General features: G+C 37.3%; 1 long non-coding RNA gene across 2 annotated transcripts in view; it reads right to left on the reverse strand.

Moving 5' to 3' along the window:
* Window positions 1-21,555, reverse strand: part of LOC106045198 (uncharacterized) — a 125,905-nt gene that overhangs the window by 18,428 nt on the left and 85,922 nt on the right. The window contains exon 1 of one of the 2 annotated variants that reach the window (XR_010832921.1): window positions 3,760-3,804. The exons of the other annotated variant lie outside the window; for it this stretch is intronic. This is a non-coding gene — a long non-coding RNA (uncharacterized lncRNA). Of the gene's footprint in view, window positions 1-3,759; window positions 3,805-21,555 lie in introns of those variants that run through there. 2 annotated transcript variants of the gene reach the window in all.

The following is a 21,555-nucleotide window of genomic DNA, read 5'->3' on the forward strand; positions in this document are numbered from 1 at the left end:
ATTTCACATGTAGCCTCACTATTGTCAGATGGTGAGGGCTAACAACTTCCATCAGTCCTCTCGTCATGTTCCTCCTAGCCCAGCCACACCTGCAGTTTTTGTTATTTACAGTGAGCACACTGTGGGGTCATGCTTAGCTCGATAGCCACCATAAACCCCATGTCTTTTTCATCAGGACTGTTCCCATCCTATACTGGTGGGACGGGATGGCTTACTCCAACTTGGATGAAAAATAGTACTCACTCAATGTCCCAAGGTTCTCATTAGACCAATTCTCAAGAGCCCTCTAAATCAAAGCTCAACCATTTCATGTGAATTATTCCTCATTTACTACCATCCACAAATTTATAGAGGATACACTACGTTTTTCTGACTGTGATCTAAATATGCTGCAATACATAGTTCGGAATAACCAGTGCCTTGCTTATCAGTTACCCTTGTCACTGTTACAGAGGGCATTGTCTTGCAGTCAGAATCCAAGTCACATCTGCTAGGATGATCACAGATGAGTCAAGATTTCCTCTCAGTATCAAGCCCATAGGCACAGTAAACATTAAGTCCAAGACATGACAGCATTGACTGACACTTTTAGAACATTTTAGTTATGATTTTTTGATTTAAAAGGTAGACTTAGCAAAATTAAAAGTGGAACTAAAAGTTTCAGGACATTCTTTCATTTTCAGTATATAATTCATTCAAGAGGTAACAAACCCTTAAAATCTAGCATCTACATTTCAGTATCTTCTAAATGAAATATTTTGATTTCAGTTTAAAGTCATGTTCTAATTTGGAAAATGATGAAATGAAGATACTTAAAATTTAATTGTCTGTTCATTTGAAAAAAATATTTGTTTTTTTTTAAAGAAAATGCTATCTGCAAACTGATGAATCCACTGTTGATACAGATGCAGTCATGACCCAAAATTAAATGCCTATTGAGGTAAACTTTAATGTTCCAGAAGGTGTCTTAAGACTAAGAAACATCTTTTATATCCTCTACTATCTCTTCTGTGAATGTGATTTTTATAAGCCTGAATATGACTGATTATAAGATGACAATGTAACAGCATTTTTTTTCTCTAAATTATAACAATCTTTCTCAAATTCATAGTAGTTTTCCATTATGATTTCACCGATTCTGTATTAGTGTCCATCAAACTTTGTTTTCATGAGGACTTCATAGCAACTAATGCTTGGTAAGGCATGTCAACAAGGATTCTGAAGAAGCAGAAATACAGGTGCAAAAGACAAAAGCAATGACTACCCTGGGGACACTGGAGCTCAGCTCTGTGCCAGTGCCCCATACTTCACAGATATCCCAGTTTTGTTTCTGCATACAGCCTCTACCTGGTGGATCACAACCTGCCTGTTTTGAAACTAGGTAAATCTCATTCTACTTCTGGATTGCATTAGAGCAGTCTTGCTTTCCATATTGAAGGGATGGTCTAATCCACAGTGAATTTTCACTCACGAATAAGAAATAAAACAAGACAGATGCAGTCCTGAAGAGTAACAACCATGATTACTTTAATGGAGTAACTCCAATAAATGTATTCAGTGGAGGTATTTAATTGAACTCTTAGGATTTTTCTGAATTTGGAAGCTTATCAAAATAGCTTGTTAAGAATAATTACCATGCTAGGCTCTCTAATTCAGCTTTAAAGTGTCTTTTTCCTATTTAGTATAACCTATGCTGGAATTATGCCTGAAGAGCTATTTTGGAAGATATCTGAATGAAGACAAGTCTGCATAATTATGAAAGAGCCACACAACGTAATACACAAAAACCAGGCAAAGAACATCCAGTCCAGAAAATATCCCAATTTTGAATTTATCTATATCAAAATAGAGAGTCAAATACAACTAACTTATGCCCAATAAATTGTGAGATTAAAGAAAAACTGAGAAATAGCATCTCACCTCAGGTCTCTCAAGAATTTCTTAAAGTCTCTGAACTTTGGTTTAACTACATTTACAAGACATCACTAATAATTGACAATTACCTTCAGATGACAGGGATTTCATTTTATCTACAACTCCTTTCATTCTCTTTGGCTATTAAAGTTAATTTATTGGCATATGTTAATTCAAATACCTTAAAGGAGTTTATACTGAAAAAAAATATACATATATCAGTGTGGCATTTATAGATCATTCTTACCTAAGGCAGCTCTATAACAGTGAAAAAAAAAATGGTTTATGTAGAACCTATCCCTCAATGTCTCCTGGAGAGAGAATAGCAGGAGACATTGCTGGCTTACATTCAGGTGGAAGCCTTAGCATAGAGGGAATTATTTTTACCTACAGTGTCTAATAAGTTTAGTCTCATTTGGGATTCACATGCATCTTGTAAATATTTTGAGTTTTCAGTCACTGCTACTGTTCTCATTAATGCTTTTTATGGTCTGGGAAGTTTTATAAAATTTTAAAGAGTGGAGTAAACGAAACGTATGTGGTTTACTACATCAGTCCAAGGCAGTAACACATGCCAGGTTTCGTCAGATAATTGCATTTTACTTGACTGCAGTACATCGTGTCCTGTCACTACACATTACATGACATTATACACACAGTTGAATTTGATGTTCTAGAGGAGACTAACTGATCTAGTTTTACAAGAAGGTAAATTGATTTATCTAGCATGGTTCACAAAGTCTGGAAGCATATGTTCCTTTCTATGGGTAGTTACTATATTACATATGGCTATGAGTCTCAATGTATGAAATCCATTTTGGAACAAAAAAAAACAGTGATACTAATGAAGGTCAAACAAGTGCTGCCACTTTCTTCCAACAGTCCACTGAAGCTCTGAAATAAGTCAACAGTTTTCTTATTATTCTGTGTATGTTGTCCTTGTTCCCTCAGGAAAATCATGCCCTGTTGAATAGCCAGAGTGAAAAGCAGAAGTATGCTAGGGACTATTGTATTAATTTGTGGTAGCAGGATCTCCATTTGCTAAACCTCCTAGCCCCAAAATGCTGTCCCACCTGTAAAGCGAATGTAAGCTTCAGCAGTTCAGTTCATTCCAAAATGCATTGCACTACTGTATTGCTACATCTTTAACACAACTATAAATAAGCCTTTGGTGCTGCTGCTCGATTATTTTTTTTCACAGCTACTGCAATGAAACTATGCAGTAACAATTCTGACAATGGAAGGGAAGTATTCTCAGCTAATATAAATCAGGGTTATTTCAAAAAAGGCAATGGACTGAGGCTAGTTTATGGCTCCTGGTGATGTGGATCAAAGTAGTATTAGCGTGAAACCTGCTACACGGAGCAATTTAGAATTATTTGTGAAGCACCTAATCCCCAGAAAATTCTTTTCTGGTTATTAATCACAATATGCTTGTTATCCTCACCTACTAATAGAGCAGTTGGGGAAAGACTGAACTCCCATACAAAATTCTGCTTCATCTATCCATACTGTATATTGTTCTGTTATTTTGCCTACCAGTAAAACAAAACAACCTGAACTTCAACCCCCGAATGAAATCAAACAAGCCCCACTTTAATACATTATTGTTGTGGTTTAACCCGGCTGGCAGCTAAACACCACACAGCCGTTCGCTCACCCTCCCCCCTCCCTCTCTGGGATGGGGGAGAGAAACGGGAAAGTGAAGCCTGTGAGTTGAGATAAAGACAGTTTATTAAGACAGGAAAATAATAATAACAATAATAATAATAATAGTGATAATGGTAATAGTATTAACAATAATAATGTGTAAGAAAACAAGTGATGCACAATGCAATTGCTCACCACCCGCTGACCGATGCCCAGCCTATTCCCGAGCAGCCGGCCCCCCCACCCCGGCCAGCCACCCCTATATATTGTTTAGCATGACGTCAGATGGTATGGAATACCCCTTTGGCCAGTTTGGGTCAGCTGTCCTGGGTCTGTCCCCTCCCAGCTCCTGCTGCACCCCCAGCCTGCTCGCTGGCAGGACAGAGCGAGAAGCCGAAAAGTCCTTGGCCTGGTGTAAACACTGCTCTGCAACAATTAAAACATCAGCATGTTATCAGCGCTCTTCTCATCCTAATCCAAAACATAGCACCCTACCAGCTACTATGAGCTACTTAACTCTGTCCTAACTGGAACCAGGACAATTATCAAAACAGAAAGCTATCTTCTGAATTCTATGACCCACTGAGGTTCTAACCAACCATTCTTTGTATATTTACAAAAGTGTGACTATAGGTATTTTACTCACCCTCACCAGTTTTGAACGCTATATCATTCATACTCAGACACACAAGAAAGCTCCAGTTTATCAACTTCCAATTTTTTAAAAAAAAAAATCTAGGTCAACCTGGGAAAGATATCAGAAAACTCTTACCATACTTTTAGCTATTCCTGTTTTTAAATGCCAGATCACCACAAGCTATAATGAAGACCATGGGATCTGTTTCAAAATAATAGAATTAAACCATTTTGGGGACGATGCATTTAACAGAATTCTCCAAGGCAGGTACTGAGGAAAATGCAATCATCTGATTTCAGTGTCATCACAAGAAATTGTACTTTGTGCAGCTGCCTACTGCTAATAATCACTGCCAAGCAGATACATTCTAAAACGCTGGAAAGGAACGTTTGTTCTCTGGCTGCTGAAGTGAAGAAATTTCCTTATGAAGTGCAAACATCTTTCAGCTTTCTCAGTAATACTGTTGTAGTTGGATTATTTGAAAATTTATTCCTTGTAAATAGACTGCCACTTTTGTACCTGTATAAGTATCTGAGGATCCTTGCATAACAGTGAAGGTAAACTGAAAATACTACAGTGTAACAAGGTCCTACAAACAAACCTTCAATTAACTTGAAAGAGATATCAAATGAACAGAAGTTATTGTCTTAGATTTTGTTTTCCTTATGACTAGTTTTTCCTTTCCTGGCATGCCTTCACTTCAGAGCTGATGTAAAACTATATATGTTAAACGTCTCTAATTCTTGTATAATGCCCATGATATAACATTAGAGAATTTTAATAGGTTGCAAACTATTTCATGGTAATAATCTATGCCTGTCTGTAAAGGTTTTTACATGAAATCATAGGACACAATAGTATGTAAATTAATAAAACTATGATGAGTAATATTTTACACCAAGCATATGATGCTTAATAAACATATTATCCTCAAAACTCATATCTATATTTAGGATTAAGTTCATATGGAAAGTCAGACAGTAAAGAATGATGATCTATGACTAATACTAAATAGTAAGATAAATTTAACTAATAAAATTGTTCAGTGTCTTTTCTGCTTTGTTTGACTGTTTCATAAATATACTTTCAAATACTTCTCACCTCTAAGGAGAGAAGAAAAGCTAATCCCAAGAGGCAGGAACAAAACAGTAAACTCAGAGTCTGGGATGAGTTATTAAAATGTATTAATTTCTTCCAGAGGTATTGCTTCCCCTTATATTTTTGTAACTTACTTTGAGAACCATCTTCCAGACCTCCAATTAGGATTACTGTAATCATTTCCCCACTCATTCATCTTGCCTGAAGTCTTATGAAGAAGTGGGGCAATGGATGCCAAAGAGTAAGCCATAATTTAAACTAGAGTATAAATACTGCAGCTTGAACAAAACTGTCACAGAATTTTTACTCATTGAATAGCATTCTGTAATGTCACAGAGCCACATCACTTGGTGAAGCACTATCTCAGCTTTGCCAATAAGGAAGAGAAACAGATTTGTTTAAAGACAATGGTGTATGGTAATGGTGAAACAGGGATTAAAAAAAAAAAAAAGTCACCATATTCACCCCAGAGGCAATTCATGTGTATGTGCTGCCCCCGAATGAATTTTGCAACTCCAGTTACAAAAGAAATATGTTCTACCCAACAAATATATTGCTAATATTAACAATATATAACAAATATATTGCTAATATATTTGTCCAGAAAGTGGCAGGGAAATGAGAGGATCTTTTTAGCCTCACAAATTCGATTGCAGCATGATAAGAAAGCAGAAGAAAGCTGGGCATGTTCACTCTGGAATTACATGTTTCTTGGATTTGAGTAGATTGATTGTTGCATACTGCCACAGGGAACATAAAAAATATAGAGACTCAGAAGTATAACATCATCTAAAATTTGGGGGCTTAGTTAAACCTAGGATATCAAGGAACTCTGCACATTTTCTTCTTGTTTTAAGACACTGCTTTCTAAGCGGCATAGACCAAACTACGTTTCTAGTCCCATTTCAAAAAAGAATTCAATCTAATATATTAGGTTCATCAGTTTGAAGAACAAAACATTTTCTGGTAATTGGTTTATTTTTCTTTCTGAAATATAAAGCATTTTTGCTTGGTCCTTGAAATTTCTGATACCTATATAATGACAACATAGAAAAACAAAGCCCACTTTTGCAATTGTCTCTCTGTGATACCCTCAGCCCCCATTTTCCTACACAGAAAAAGCCTTGTGCATTTTGAAGATATATCACACATTTGTACAATAATAGCAGCCCATTTATTCAGGTTTTACTGACCACGGAATAGTAGGGAAATGCTGAACATAAGACAAACATCTTACTTTGATTAAGTTGTGACTCTCTTCAACAAGTAGTATTCATATTTTCTGAGGGTTTGGAATTGATATTCTGGCTGCTCAACTAATCTCCTAAAGGATGTGTGTGCAAAGCAGCTTTCTTATGGCATTGAGCTTTCTGGCTGACAGTTTCATCTGGAACAGTCCTGTGCCAGAATGGGCTATTTTTCATTCTGACAACTGGAAAGGCAAAAGAATATAGTAAATGGAAAACATTCATCTGGCACAAATCTTTAAATGCAGTCATGCAATCATAGAAACGTGTGGTTGGCAGAGACCTTAAGAGGTCACTGAGTCCATGTCCCTGCACCAAAACAGGATCAATTTTGACTGTCATTAGTAATAAACGTGTCTCTTAACTCAGCAGCACTGACACCACTATACCTTTAGAGGACAAGGGGTAGCAGTTTTAAACTAAAAGAGGGTAGATTTAGATTAGATATTTGGAAGAAATTCTTCACACTGAGGCTGGTGAGACACTGGCACAGGCTGCCCAGAGAAGCTGTGGATGCCCCATCCCTGGAAGTGCCCAAGGCCAGGCTGGATGGGGCTTTGGGCAGCCTGGGCTGGTGGGAGGTGTCCCTGCCATGGCAGGGGGTTGGAACAAAATGGTCTTTAAGTTCCCTTCCAACCCAAACCATTCTATTATTCTATGATAATATTTGTTATCTTGCCAGAGAAAAATGACAGTTTGGGTGACAGTTTGTTCTTGGAAAGTTCAGTTTACAATACATGATTACCTACTAGGTATTTAACAAAGAGTATGTGACTTTATTTCAGATCCTTATAAGAACTGAATTTTATCATATATTCTTGCAATTTAGTTTCTTACAATCTATCATACTTTTCATCTCTTTAGTCATTTTAAAGATAGAAACTGTATTTGCCTTTACCCTCTCCTGAAACACTCCTATTCCCCAGAACCTTTTAAACACAGTTATCTCGATTGTTTGCAGTTAACTGATGCAGAAAGTGTTAAAATACTGCCCTTTGTGGTGTCATGCACTGATAGCTTTCATTCTTCATTGACTAAGTCAACATTTTCATTAGTCATTTTTTTAGTATTAAAATGCATACAAAGTGAATTCTTAATCTTTCCTGGTAGTTGTATCTTACTTTGCAACTCAACCTGTATGATCTTTATGTGTTTGTGTTATTCTTTCTGTCAGTTGCTCTTAGTCATCAGGTCTCATTTTGCTTTGCCTGTTTCTTTTCATCTTCTATTAAAGGACAATAAAGAATTTATTAGTACATTCCTATTTCTTTTGCCAGGAGCTTAAAAATATTTACTGAGAAAATCAGCAAATCATCTTATCTTTAGCCCAGTTCTTTTCTTTTCAACACTGCCTGTTGCTGGTTACTCACAACCACTTACTTATCCCTATATCATATTCATACTACATCTTATCCTACCCAAATTCACACAATTTCACAAGTGATACTCCATCAAACACTACAGCAAAGAACAGTTGAATTTATTGCAGGTTTGTTTGTTTTTAGATTATCAATGACCCTAGCAAAGGAAAATATGAGACAAGTCTGAAAATCTACTCTTTATTGAGTTAAATTGCCTTTTTTTTTTCTTTTTCCCATTTTACTTCATTTAAGCTACTTTCTTCTATGATTATGTTTCCAAATATTTGTCTTCCGTATAATTTAAACCAAAGGGCTTGTTAGGGCATCACTTTCCCCTCAAATTCTTTAAAAATATTTACATTGCATTTTTTAGTTTTGTATTTCATTATGCACTCCTAAACAGAAATGTAATACAATACTTCTTGTTCTTAATGCAGAGTCCTGCTCCAGGCTTTTGTTTTTGGAATATTAGGATAGAAATTATTCAAAACTCCTACTTCCCTGCAAGTAAACAGAAACTTCTTGGGCCTGAGTGTAGTCAAACCAATACAATTTTGCTCATATAGTCCTTAAATCAATATTGTATTCTTCCTCTTCCTTTGGATCTCCTATTTGATCAAGCACTTGATTATTTTTGATGACACAATATAAATAGTTTTGTAAAAACATAAAATGAAGATGTGATTGATACTGCCAGCAAAAGAGAAAAAGCATCACACCATATTTAATGAAAGATTTCACAATAAAAAGAAACTACTTTTACCTTATTCCCTCTACAAGACATAGTAAAAATAGTTAACTCTATGTTAATAGAACTATAAGCGGAAATCAGAAAAAACAAAAGATGCATTGCACCAAGAAAAGTATTGAAAAACCAAAGCACAAGTTATAAGGATATTCCTTTCTTGTGGCTGATGGCTGGTCAGTGAGATGTTCAATAATAAGCTATTAATCTATCTGCAGTTTATATTTTTTATTACACTGTTTTAGTTAATCTGGTAATATATCTAAGTACACTTATAAATGTATAAAACAAAAAATGGGCTGGGATTTTCCTTACTATCACAGCTTGTGATTTTGGGGGCACTACCTCAAATCCAATTACAGTAAATTCTTGACATTTTTTCCAGGATAGTTCCTGATGATTTTCTCATTCCCATCACCTGTCTTCTCTTTGCCCACATGCTCAGTGTCATTATCGCTACTGAGTCATCAACCTTTGCAGAGGCAAATTGTGATACAAGGAACAATCTGTGTCCCTTCCCTGCAAAAGAGCGGTACAGCTCCTTCCTCCGTGTTTCCTATTTATTTCAGAAAATATTCCAATGTATTTCCATACCCTTCACATGGCCTATCCCAGCTAGATATTTGGTAATTCTCATTTAAGCCCTAATCTCTTTTGCCTATAACATGTCTGTATGTGGCCCAAATGCATAGACTAAAAACAAGCCCACACAATATCAAAATACATTCTGCTAGTTAACCGTAATGTTCTTTTCTTCTTTCACAGCCTCTAGTCTTGACTATGGATTTATTAAAAATAAATGGGAATGTGTCACATATATTACCAGTTTGGTTGATGCTTGGGGGAGATTAACCAGAGAATGCATTATTCTGAAAAAAAATAAAAAATAAAAATTAATGCAAGACAAAATGGTGTTCGTTTCAAATTGCTATATTGACAGAAAGACTTTTAGACAGCTAAGCCAGAAAAAGTCATAGAGCAATCATCTTAAAGTTGCACTGACACTAACAAGGGTTATGAGCTTCACTGGATTAAGAATATCCTGGTAATTTTCACACAACATAATGTCACTGCTTCAATAAAGTGTTTTGTTTTGTTTCTTTTTCAAAATAAATACTTTGTGTTAATTTATTTTAGGAATGTAAAACATACATATAAATAATTCACTTTTCAGCATCCAATATTCAGTTTAAATTATTGTCCTTTTCACGTATGCCAAGTGACATGATTAAAAATATAGGAGCTACCTACACTCACAGGACACTAGAGGAAACTACTGCAGAATATATTTGTCACATTTACTAGCTCTTAGCAAGACGATTAACACTGAGAACAAGATGAGTGCTACTGGAAAAGTATTATTTTTCCCTGGTCTTTTCCATTGTGCCTGTTGTGGAAGGTTCTTGGCTGGACTGCACTGATTGTCATTCAGTCTTGGCTGTACAGTCAAAGGGGACTCAACATGAGGTCAAAACTTTGACCTCAGCACCACAATCTGAAAGAAGTAATAAGAAAAATGCCATCTGCTGATCACCTCATCCTCTCTCAATTGCACAATTTCTAATTACCTGGAGTGCTTGTTGTCTTCACCTTGCTTTTGCGTGCAGCTGGCATGCTCAATGTTTGAATATACTCTCCTAGAAATGTAATCTTTGATACTGCCCTCCCTGACACCAGGCTGGATCAACATCTTAATACAACAGGAAAGCAGTGACTCAGTTCACTGCCCAGAAACAAAGGGTAGAGCCGTGAATCAGCAAGTTTGTGTATGATCTACCATGCTGGCCACTTCATTTTGCCTAGTGAAATACATGACCAAAGCTTCCATTGATTCCCATATGGCAGTTCGAACCCAGGAACAGAGATAAGAGGTGCTTTGTTATTTCTCCATATATCCAGAGCATGAATTTGGCTCACTGCTGCTTTGTTTTGGGGGCTCTGTACCACTAGGGCATCCAGAAATGTCTTAAAATTCACAAAAGTTTGCTTTAGATCTTTTATTTTCCACGGGGGAGTGGGGAGGGGGGCAATCAATGATTTTTCATGAGCTGTAATTTTAAAGTCATCTTTCTTAGGAAATTAGATATTTCCTCTTTTGCAAGTGGCTTTTTTTTTTTTTACATCAGAAAAAGAACCTTTATGCAGCTCTGAGAGTCTTTTTCACATGAATGTCTCACCATCTGATTGTGCAGTTCATTTCACATCATTTAATGCTTGTTAAGCAATGGCACTATTTTAGATGCTATTGTGTTATTGTGTATTTGTTTGCTGGCCAATAAAGCTACATCTTGAAATCTAACAGGTTTTACTACTTTAACATTACAGTTAAGAATTGAGAAAGAGAAATAAACTAATAGAAAATCCAGCTAATTATCACAATATTTCATTGTCAATGGAAAGAGGGTTGGCAAAATATGGGCCAATAGCATATTTTTAAGGAGCTGACATTTCAAATTTCAAGAAAAAAAAAGTTTTTTGAGATTTGTAATTTCAGTCCTTAGCATTCCACTAATGAACACGCTGCTAGATACAGCAATGAAGTAAATTGTTACCCAACTGCACCTATTGAACTTTTCCCAGAGCAGAAGTTGGCAGCGATCTCGCATTGCTAAATGCCAACCTCTAGCAAACAGAGCAACCCATAAGCTTAACTGTACGTTGCAGTTCATTTCAGCATCAGCTCAACTCAATGGGTCTATCAGCTAAGATCCAGAGCTATTATTATTTTATTACTACTTTAGGTTATCATTACAGTTAATTATACTGGTAAACATTTAGTCATTGATAATACCACAAACTTAGAAAAAAACAGACCGATACCCACTTGAGATATCAGAATTCAGCTACAGGTCCAGAAAAAACAGCTGAACTTATTTGCTGTAAAATTTCTACACACTGAAAGGTGGGATGGTAGATACTTTGCAATGTGTACATATTGAGAAAGTGTATCCAAGTTTGTGCACTCATCTTGTGCTTTATAAAATGCAATTCTTCCCATATCTGAAATATTTGCTAACTCTCTAAAGCCACATCCACAAGCCTATGTACAGGAAGAACTGGATAATGACCCAGTTCTGGTATTGACTGAAGCTTTAAAGCCATTGCTTTTCTGGTTATTTGTGAGGTTCCGTTTGATGTTGTTGGCTTATTTGTGAGGTTTTGTTTGATGTTATTGAGTTAGTTTGAGTACGTTATAAGTAAATTTTGCTGGGTGGCACAATCTGCCCTAGAAATATCAATAATGTAATAGCTGCAGTGAAAAACAGCACATTATTTTTCCTGCACTTGTAAAGTAGACAAATAATTTTATATGCTCTAGTTGAATATAAATTATAGATTAAAATGTCTCTTTTATTTACAGAAATATTTACAAGAACAGACCACACACTGAGAATGGGAAATGTTCTGGCCACCTCTCTTCCAGTCAAAAAACTATTTACAGTAAATTTTTTTCTTGATTTGCCCGGCCACTAGCTAGGTACCTCTAATCTGCTGGTTCTTTGTTAGGGACTAATAGGCTTTTCTAGTGAGAAACCTCTAATGATAGTCAGCCAGATTCTCCCTTTCTACAATTTATCTGATGAGACCTTAAATTGAAGCAAAAACTGCAGTGCTACAAGCTGCCCAGCATTATTCTATTCAGTGCAGCATCAGTCACACATTAAACTTGCAAAACAATAATTTCCCCTTATGAAGTTTGGCTTTAGTAAGTAGTTTGCCAAAGCATATATGCAAAAACTATGGCATTGTTTGTGTGAATGCTCCTCTGATGGAATGCATTGCTTGGAGAATATTGTTTTTTGGAAAGGGATATCTAACAGCTAATATTATTAAATTTAAACAATTCTTCAAACTAATGGGATGCCTCTTCTTTGGCACTATGTACTTGCACAGCAAGATATCATCCTCATTGCAATTGATATTATTTATCATTTGCAGTGAAACTTGGGAGTTGCAGCTCCAGGCTGTGCTGCACAAAGCAGTGTACAGGCAAAGAACAGAAAAGGTCCCAGGTAAAGCTGTAAACAAACAAGACCAAAAGGGGGAACAGGAACAGAATAAAAGACTTACAATTGTTTATCCAATGTCATTAAGCAAGTCAAATGAAATTATGTGAAAGATATAGGTTTTTTGCTTCTCACTCTTGTTTCTCTGTCAACACTACATTGCTTTTCCCACAAACACAATTTACACAATGTCACTTTGCTTTCTTTCCAGGTTAACATCCATGAATTACAGAAAATTTGTTTTGCCTTTCATCTTTCTCCATACCTATACACTGGGAAATATGAGATTCATAGATAGACTAGGGATGTGAAAATAGCTGTAATGAGTATGCAGGCAAATTACTTTTAAGAACAAGCTTGTCTAAAACTTTGGGGACAGAAAATGCTCTTTAGATTTATGCCAGTTAATGACACTCACTGTTTCAGAATTGTGAATTATGTATAATGCCAAGTCACTTAAATATAGGCATGTGCTTCGTTTCTCTGATGGAATGCAGTAGTAAGACAGTAGTGTTTGCCTACATTTGTCTAACTTTTTCTTAGGTACCTCAGCTAACAGAAACTCCACATCTCCCCTAGACAATCTACTGCAGAATTTCACCTGCCTTAGTCTTAGAAAATTTTCCCAATATCTAACTACCACTATCCACCTATGCTATGAAAACTGCAATATTTCATTTCCGCTGTGAGATGTGAGTGTAAGACCCCAGAAGTCTTGCCGCAAGGCACCATGGCATCCTTGGTCTGTTGAGGAAGAAGATGGCAAAAAAAAGATTTTGCTTATGTTGGTCTCTCAGATGCTCTAATCTGATGCATGGGTCAGGGGGACTACATTTTTTAAATCACCTCTCTCATTTGCACAGAAAACATTTAAACTAATAAATAATTAATTGCATGAGACCCTCTTGGCAATTTTCATTATAAAATTCATGATTAAATTAAATTTCGCTTCCCAGGAAATAGCAAACCATTAACCAAGGTCGAGCCAAGTTTCAGCCAATCTAGGAGGAAATTTGTTTTATACCTGTTAACTAAAAATATGTTGAACTGAACAAGCGAGACACTGAAATAACAGCAAGTGTGAGAAAGTTAAATTACCTCCAAGTCAGACCTCAGCCAATTCAGAAAACATAAAAAAAAAAAAAATCAAAGTGCTGACAAGCGCAAACTCTTTTTCCTTGGTTTTCGTGATATGTAGACAGTAGCTACATGACCCTTAAGGTCTCTTGTAGCAACTCCGCTGAGATGCTGACAGTTGATACTTCCTGGACGACTTAAGTTGCTCATTCAAAGGAAACGTTAGTCTGTGCTCAATAATTAATGTTTGGGTTCTTAGCTGTTCTTTGAGACCTGAGAAATATCTAAAGGAATTCACGCTCACAGATACCACCTGCCCATCCCAGCTCTGCTGCCTGGAAAATATCTGCCTCCTCCGCTTCCTTTGCAATGGCCCTGCCCATGCCAGAAAAATCTATTTGTACCGATGTGCCAAGACACTGTGAAGGTGCTGAAGAATAAGGACTTGGTTGCAGAGGACCTAGAAGGCATCCCTGGCTTCACCCCTACACTGTAGTTCTTAAAGCACCCTAAAGGCAGTTCACCTCTGGAAGTTAATATTTCCAAATTTCTGCTGCAACAGCAAAGACCAAGTCTGGCCAGGCTAGCTGGAAGCAAGCCATATAGTCACCCAGAATAGCTCATTCCAGAATTGCATCTTATATATCTTTTTGAGTTAGGAAATGTTTCCAATATCTTTAATAACAAGACACTGTCCTCAGGACAAGCCTTTGAGAGCTGTTGCTTGCAGCACAGCTCCGTTGTGTACCTCTGCAATTTAGGGTATGCAAAAGGGAAACTGAAAACAGAGCTGAGTGCCACCAGGGCACTCCAAGCAAGAGCAGTTGAGGAACAGCAAAATCACTGGGGACAGAGATAACCAGGCTGGTTTGGTGGAAACTTTTGGCTACCTAATCAATACCAGTCTGATTCCTGGGAAGCACAATCTGCTGTCTGTAGCTGGCCAAGCTTGCTCGAGGAAAGCTGTTCTGGTTATGACTTTCAAGATCTTATGGTTGTTCTAGACAGGAAAAAGCTACCACCAGGAGAAATTTCCCAGGGATTTTAAGATCATGTGAAGATTATCTCTAGTCAAGACAATATTGTTGAAGGGAGGTGTCTCCAGACAGTCCAGATTTAGTCACACATCCCACAGAGATATTCACCACTACCAACGTTAATATTATCTCTAGAATTATACTAATTACCGAGATTACTATACTAAATAATCAGAGTGTTTTGGTGATGCTGGTTTAATTCTAGATTAATTAGTTCAGACTTAATTGGGCCTAAGGGAAAGATAATTTGAGAACACACTGACAAAAAAAAAAAGCATGATTTAATTGTGGAGTTTGTTTTCAGAATTTTTTTAACAGTATATATCAGCTTTCTGAGAAGGGTAAGAACACCAAAAATGTTTTAAAAGGAGAAATTATTGTGAATTTTCATATTTAGTTCAGGTCTAAAAAGAGGGTCAAGCTGTGAATCTGAACCTCAAACCATCCTACTGAGAAGTTTTTCAGCTCCAGAGACTGGTTCCAATTTCTCTCTTGACCCTGCACGTCAGAGTTTGGTGGACGTCAATTTCTATGTATCAACTATCATAAATCTACCTTTGAGCTGCTTCCAATAACATACCAAGTAGCAGCAACATTTATCTCACAGAAATAGTTTCAAGTTTCAATGCATTCTGAATCCAGTTGAAACTCAATGTGCTCCTTCTGGTCCGCCTGCCCGCTTCCTTTCTGCCCCCTCCAAACGCTTTATTTTTAAGGTAAATTCTTAATTCTAAGGTAGGATTTATAAATAAGCAAAAGAATAAGAAGATAGAGAAGAACAATAAAATACCTGCAATCAATAATGCTGGGGTTTTCACTGCTTTTTCATTTTGTTTTGTCCATCAAAAGAAAAACTGTTCTCAGTCCAATTGCTCTACTTCATATCATACCTCTGTTATTAAGTGGTTCAGTTGTCAGAAGGATTTAATCCCTGATCAGTTTTTGTTATCAGATCATGCAGACTGCCAGACAAATGCTTGGCTTTATTTCATTACATTTAATCTTGATGTGTGTCCGCAGTACCAGATGCAATGCACAGGGAAAGAAACAATACTCCATCTGGGACACCTTGCATTTCAGCTTTGCTGTTATGTTTCATGAGCTAACCACATTTTTCTTTCCTTCTGCTCTCCCAACTGAGTTTTTCACAGTTGTTCTAATTAGTAGTTAGGCTTGTTATTAAACTTAGATTCACATGATTTTAACTTTCCTTAGAGTCTTAGCAAAAGCAACGTGTTAATACTACTCTTCCAGACAGAGAAAATATTACCCTTCTATTTGAAAAGCTCTTTAATCTGCTATTTAGACTTTTCTTTTATTTTGTAGATTGCTCATTACCTGCCTATAAGCATCATCAACTCTTCCCCATACTTTATAACATTGACTGCTTCAGTATTTAGCTATGGGTTTGTCAACTTTAATGAATAGTATGTAGCTATTCTGGTTTGTAAGCTTTAATGAAGCTTGTAAGAAAACATTTATAGCCCAAAAAAAATGTGCTTTACTCAGGCTGAAACATGCATCAGTGTTTCTTCTCCAGGTCTTTATGTTTCTTCCAACTCAATTGCACAACTTGTTTTTCTCTCTCTCGACCCTACAACTTGCTCTTGAAGTTAACTCCTCCCAACTTACTTCACATGCAGCTAATAGAGTACACCTGGTTGAAGCCACAGACAAGTCTGAAGGCAAACACACAATGTCAACCAATTTAGTTCACTTTCGTAGAGCTGGGTTAATGCACAAACATTACTGGCTTTTGGTGGATCCACTCAGTGAGATGAACAATTTAGATTTAATGTAAAAACTGTTTCTAGCTTAAAAAAAAAAAACCACTCCTTGAAATTATGGCTGAATATGCAGAGAAGCTGAGATGAACCTCAGAGATATGAACTGTCCTTACATCAGACTTCTAAAAGACACTGCTCCTTCCAGATTGGATGCATTCATGAAGTGGGTGTGATGGTACTGGGAGACTTAAGTGTATTTTTCCTTGTGCTTAGGATTATTTCGTAAAATGCTAGAAGATTACGTGAAAGAATTGCTTACCTTCTCTGTCTACTCTTTGACAGAGTTCCTGATTTGCTGGTGTCCCTTTATTTTTATAGAATATAAATTACTCACATTAAACAGGGCCTAAATCACTACAGAGGAGATAAATGCAAATTGTAGATTAAATGCAATACTTTCAGATTAACGAGGAAGAGAAGCATAAAGGCTATAAGTGCCATTTTCCTTGTGCTCTCTCTCATGCGCTGTGTTGCAGCTTAGCTTGAGCTCTGTTTAGGTAGCTTGTGAAGGTATCCCACCATCTCCTCAATAAACACGCCTGGCATCTAATCCAGTGCCCTGTGGTGTGACTGGAATTGTAATGTCCAGGCAGGTAGCTGTGGCCTCACTGGGCTCTGAAATGAATCAGGCACAGGTAACAGCTTTTCTGTCGTACTGGCATGAGCCTAAAATTTCTCAGTCCCCAAATGCTGGCAGCCATAATTTATTCTTCAAAATTTGGAGGAAAAGTGTCACTGAGAGTATAGCTTTCCCTCAGGAACCACAGCACAGCCACCACAAGTGAAGAGCCTCAGACATCAAACTTCCCATTTCAGTTGCTACTTTCTGAAAGAGGAGAAAGGATGCCGATGTTTGAACTCCAGGGAGACGGGAAAATTTACTTCCAAGTCACTGCTTACTACAAGTGCCAAAAAATGGCAGTTGTGTTTGGGATTCAGATGTCTAGGCACCATACATCGTGGTGATAATTCTTTCAGCCTAGAGGTCTGGAATTCATAAGAGCATGAGAAAAAAGTGAACAAACTGGCAGCACTACAGTGAGCTTAGCTCAAAACTACATTTGTGTTAAGGGCAAAGCCGAGCTCTGCCTCAAGAACCTTTGCCTGATGCTTAGTCCTCTGCATCTTTTTTTCCTTTAACAAATCACAAACACAAATTTGAAAGATTTCCCAAAACTTTCTCTACAATTGCCTGTATCATTTTTTTAGCTTGCCTCTCCCCCTCTCCCTGCTTTTTTTTTTTTTTTTTTTAATCTTTTGAAGCCTCATACTTGGAATCACTAAAAGAAGGAAAATAAAATTAGTTCTGAAAGAGCAGACAGCAAGGTGAGAAAAAAGGTGGGCTGCATGGGATGATTATGGACTCATGGAACATGAGAAATGAGTCACTGATCATGAAACTGAGTGAGCATAAAGGAATGAGAAAAAACAAAGGGGAGAAAAATTAGTCAAAAATGTTAGTATGTTAACTAAAACCTCTTGAAAAGCATTACTAATTAATGATACTATCAAATTAATTACGATTACATAGCAGTGTAATTTTTAAATTTTTTTTCCCCTGCACACAAGTACAGTCTTTAGATGATCACATACCAGTAAGAAAATTACCACCAGCAAAATTCCCAGAGGAACATGAAATTATTACTGATTAACAAAATTCAGATTGCTACTGGCAATGGTACAGAGTACAGGAAATACAATGATTACAGATTCATCTTTCAAAAAGTTCCTCATAGTGCCTTATCTTGCCTCAGAGCCTCTGTATAAATCGTTTGCTACTTTTTTTTTTTTTTTAATAATGTCCAGCATGAATTGCTTTGGGATTTTTTGGTGGTCGATGGAAAAGGGAATGAACAAGACAGTTGCTACAAGCAGTAGCCTGATGGTTAGCCTGCTCCCCTGGAAAGTGAGCATTTGTTTGATGACCTCTGCTCCAAGGGAGGTCAGGCACTCCAAATGTCAGTGATCCCTTTTATCCTTCTCCTTACCCCATCAGCTGGGTTTCAAAAACAAAGCAGTGTTTGATGAAAGGTCTGATGGCTCCGGTACATTAGGATTCCTTAGAACGAGGCTACAACTGTCCAGACGTCATCACCCAAGGATCCCACAAAACCCTGAGTGGCACAACCAGTGCCTGCCTGCTTACATTTGGACACTTGTGAACCTCTGGCTTTGCTAAATGCTCAAGCCTGTTGGGAAAAAAGAAACATCACTGAGCAGAGGGCTCCCTAACTGTGGGTGAGGCCTCCTAAAATAGGATTTCCATGAATTTAGTTATCTGTAAAGGATGCTGACCACTCTCACTGTCTAGAGTACTCCTCTTACCAGCTAAGAGAGATGGACACCCTCAGAGAACATTACGGCCCACTAAAGTTCAAAGCCTTTCCTAGGATAGAGATGTGTCTTCTCAAAGTCCTTATCATTATCCACTAAAGACTGATGGATCAAGGTAGGTCATATACCTCCCTGTTAGAGCATTAAGATAATTCATACAAGGTGGCTCAGCCAAGGAGACATCCTAAATCCAATTTTAGATACCTGCATTCCTTTTTAGATGTTGTCCAGAGAACCTCAGCTTCACACCCCAGCACTCCCTGAACACACAGACGTTTTCTTTGGACAGGTGAAATCCAGGGGTAAACGAAATCACATCTGGTAGAATTACCCTCTATCAGTAACAACAAATCTGTTATGCAGTAACTTCTGCATAAGAGCAGGATTATTCCCCCAGTCAAGACTATGGCAATGCAAAGACTTTCATAGAGGAGCTGCCCCATCAGCAGACAGTTACAGATTTGAGTCTCCTTTCTCTCAAAAGAAAATAAAATACAACAAGCAATGAACAACAAAGTCATGGAAAATGCAGTCTTAACGAATGCCATCAACTAAAAAATACACCACACAAATGTTAAGCATTAAAAAATCACAATCCTGTTCTGTCAGTTCTTGAAACAATCATAAATGCTCATTTATGCCAGCAGGTTATATCTAAAAATGCTCTGTGTACTCACTTCAAGTATTAATCAGTTTCAACCTTGGGAACTTTCTCCCTCAGGAATTTTGACCTAGTCCCTTTCGTACAAACTGCTCATTTCTTAGCCAGTAACAAACGTTAACTTTATTTAAGAGAGGGACTACAGGAATAACATCCACTGAAAATAAAATACTCCCCACTTTTCTCTGTAAGAATAGAGATTCTGCTGAGAGGAGAGATACGGCAGAACCACCCGGTTAGGAATAACGAATACCTGATCTTGGGAATGCCAGCAGAAACCATCTGAAAGAAAGCTATCTGCAAATAATTCTGAAAACGGTCCAAGGTAGTGCATTGTGGATTTTTTTTTTTTTCTTCTTCTTGGAGAGAGAGTTGGAAATGGCCTTCCAGCCTTTAAAACCTCTCAGAGCATTGCACTGAGAAATTAGCTTGTTAGGTCAAACTTTTCTCTAAGCTATGTGAGAGCAGTGCCACCAGGGACATCATATGAGGCATCTTTTATAACATTTCTATCTTCAGGACAAATGTTGCCAACAGGCATTTAAAAACAATTTTAAAACCACCAAAGCAGGCATTCACTTGAGTATATTTCAGACTATACAGAAATGAGAATAAGGATTTAACAAACACTTTACTTTTTAAAAATCTATTTTATAAATTGGATTAATAATTTCAAAACAACTAATTTCCTTGTTATCGATGACATACTTGGAAAAGGATCGATTCATTGGAAATTAGCTAACCAGCTCATTAATTTTCTAAGTAAGATAGAGTTTAATTAAAATCAATTACCTGACTTTTATATAAATATATATATATATATCAGTCATTTGAAACAAATATCCTTAACATCTGCAATGCAAAGAAAATGGCTGCAATAGCTTTTGGGTTTATGTTTTTGTAGTGGATACACAGTCTATGGTGTTTTGATCACAAATGTAAGAGGAAAAACGTCATCTCTGCATCCTTCTCACATGCTTTTTCATCACTTCATATTTTAGATTGAATTTATTTTTTTCAAGAAAAATATCTTATACAAAAAAGTGCAAATTTTTGTCTTAAAAATCTAGAGGGGAAAAAAGCATATGAATAAATTAATTTTGATTTACAGATTATCTCTGCTTTATCATATCATGTTTGAAAATTTTTAAATGCTGACTGAGAAAACATTTCCCATTTGCAAGGAAGAAGCGAGTAAGTGCAACATTGTCCAAGGACTATATAAGGGATAGCAAAGACTGAATCTGGGCTGAATGCAGTATGCATTCATACTAAACGGCTAACCTCCGTTTTCACAGAATCACAGAAGGGCCAAGGCTGGAAGGGACTTCTGAAGATCATCTGGTCCAACCCCCCTGCTGAGCAGGATCACCTAGAGCACATTGCACAGGATGGCATCCAGATGGGTTTTGAATATCTCCAGAGAATGAGACTCCACCACCTCTCTGGGCATCAATTTTCTTCACCACCAGGTGGTTAACACACTCACCCTGTCCTCATCGCTCCCACCAGGGCAGGCCTCGTCCCCACGCTGCAGACGCAGACACAGGCCGAACCTGTAACCATGCAAGCAATGTCAAAACTGCTGTGCCCAGAGAGAGCCTGGTCCCTGCCCATCAGCCTAGCTGCTAGAAAGCAGTTCCTGCTTTCCTCAGTGAAATCTTTTTCCTCTGGCATTGTTAGATCTGCATTCAGTCCTTGCAGCAAAATTTTAAAGCCTTGAAACTTAGCCTCTTTGTGCTTAGCTCTGGCTGTACAAGTTGTTCCAATTACTAAAAGCCTACACTATCACACACCATCTCTGACCACTGGTACATTTAAATGCCATCCCTCTTTCAGATATTCATGGTTTAAGCATCTGTTTTCCTCTGTGATGCTCATCTTGAGTGGAAGAGGCTGCAACCCAGCCACGTGTCCACCCGGACAGAAATAAGGGTGTTTAAGACCACCTTTATTTTTCCCTTGTGCTGATGAACTGAAAGATGAAGGGAGAAGCATTC

This window comes from Anser cygnoides, chromosome 7 (assembly GCF_040182565.1).
Source record: "Anser cygnoides isolate HZ-2024a breed goose chromosome 7, Taihu_goose_T2T_genome, whole genome shotgun sequence".
Taxonomy (NCBI): domain Eukaryota; kingdom Metazoa; phylum Chordata; class Aves; order Anseriformes; family Anatidae; genus Anser; species Anser cygnoides.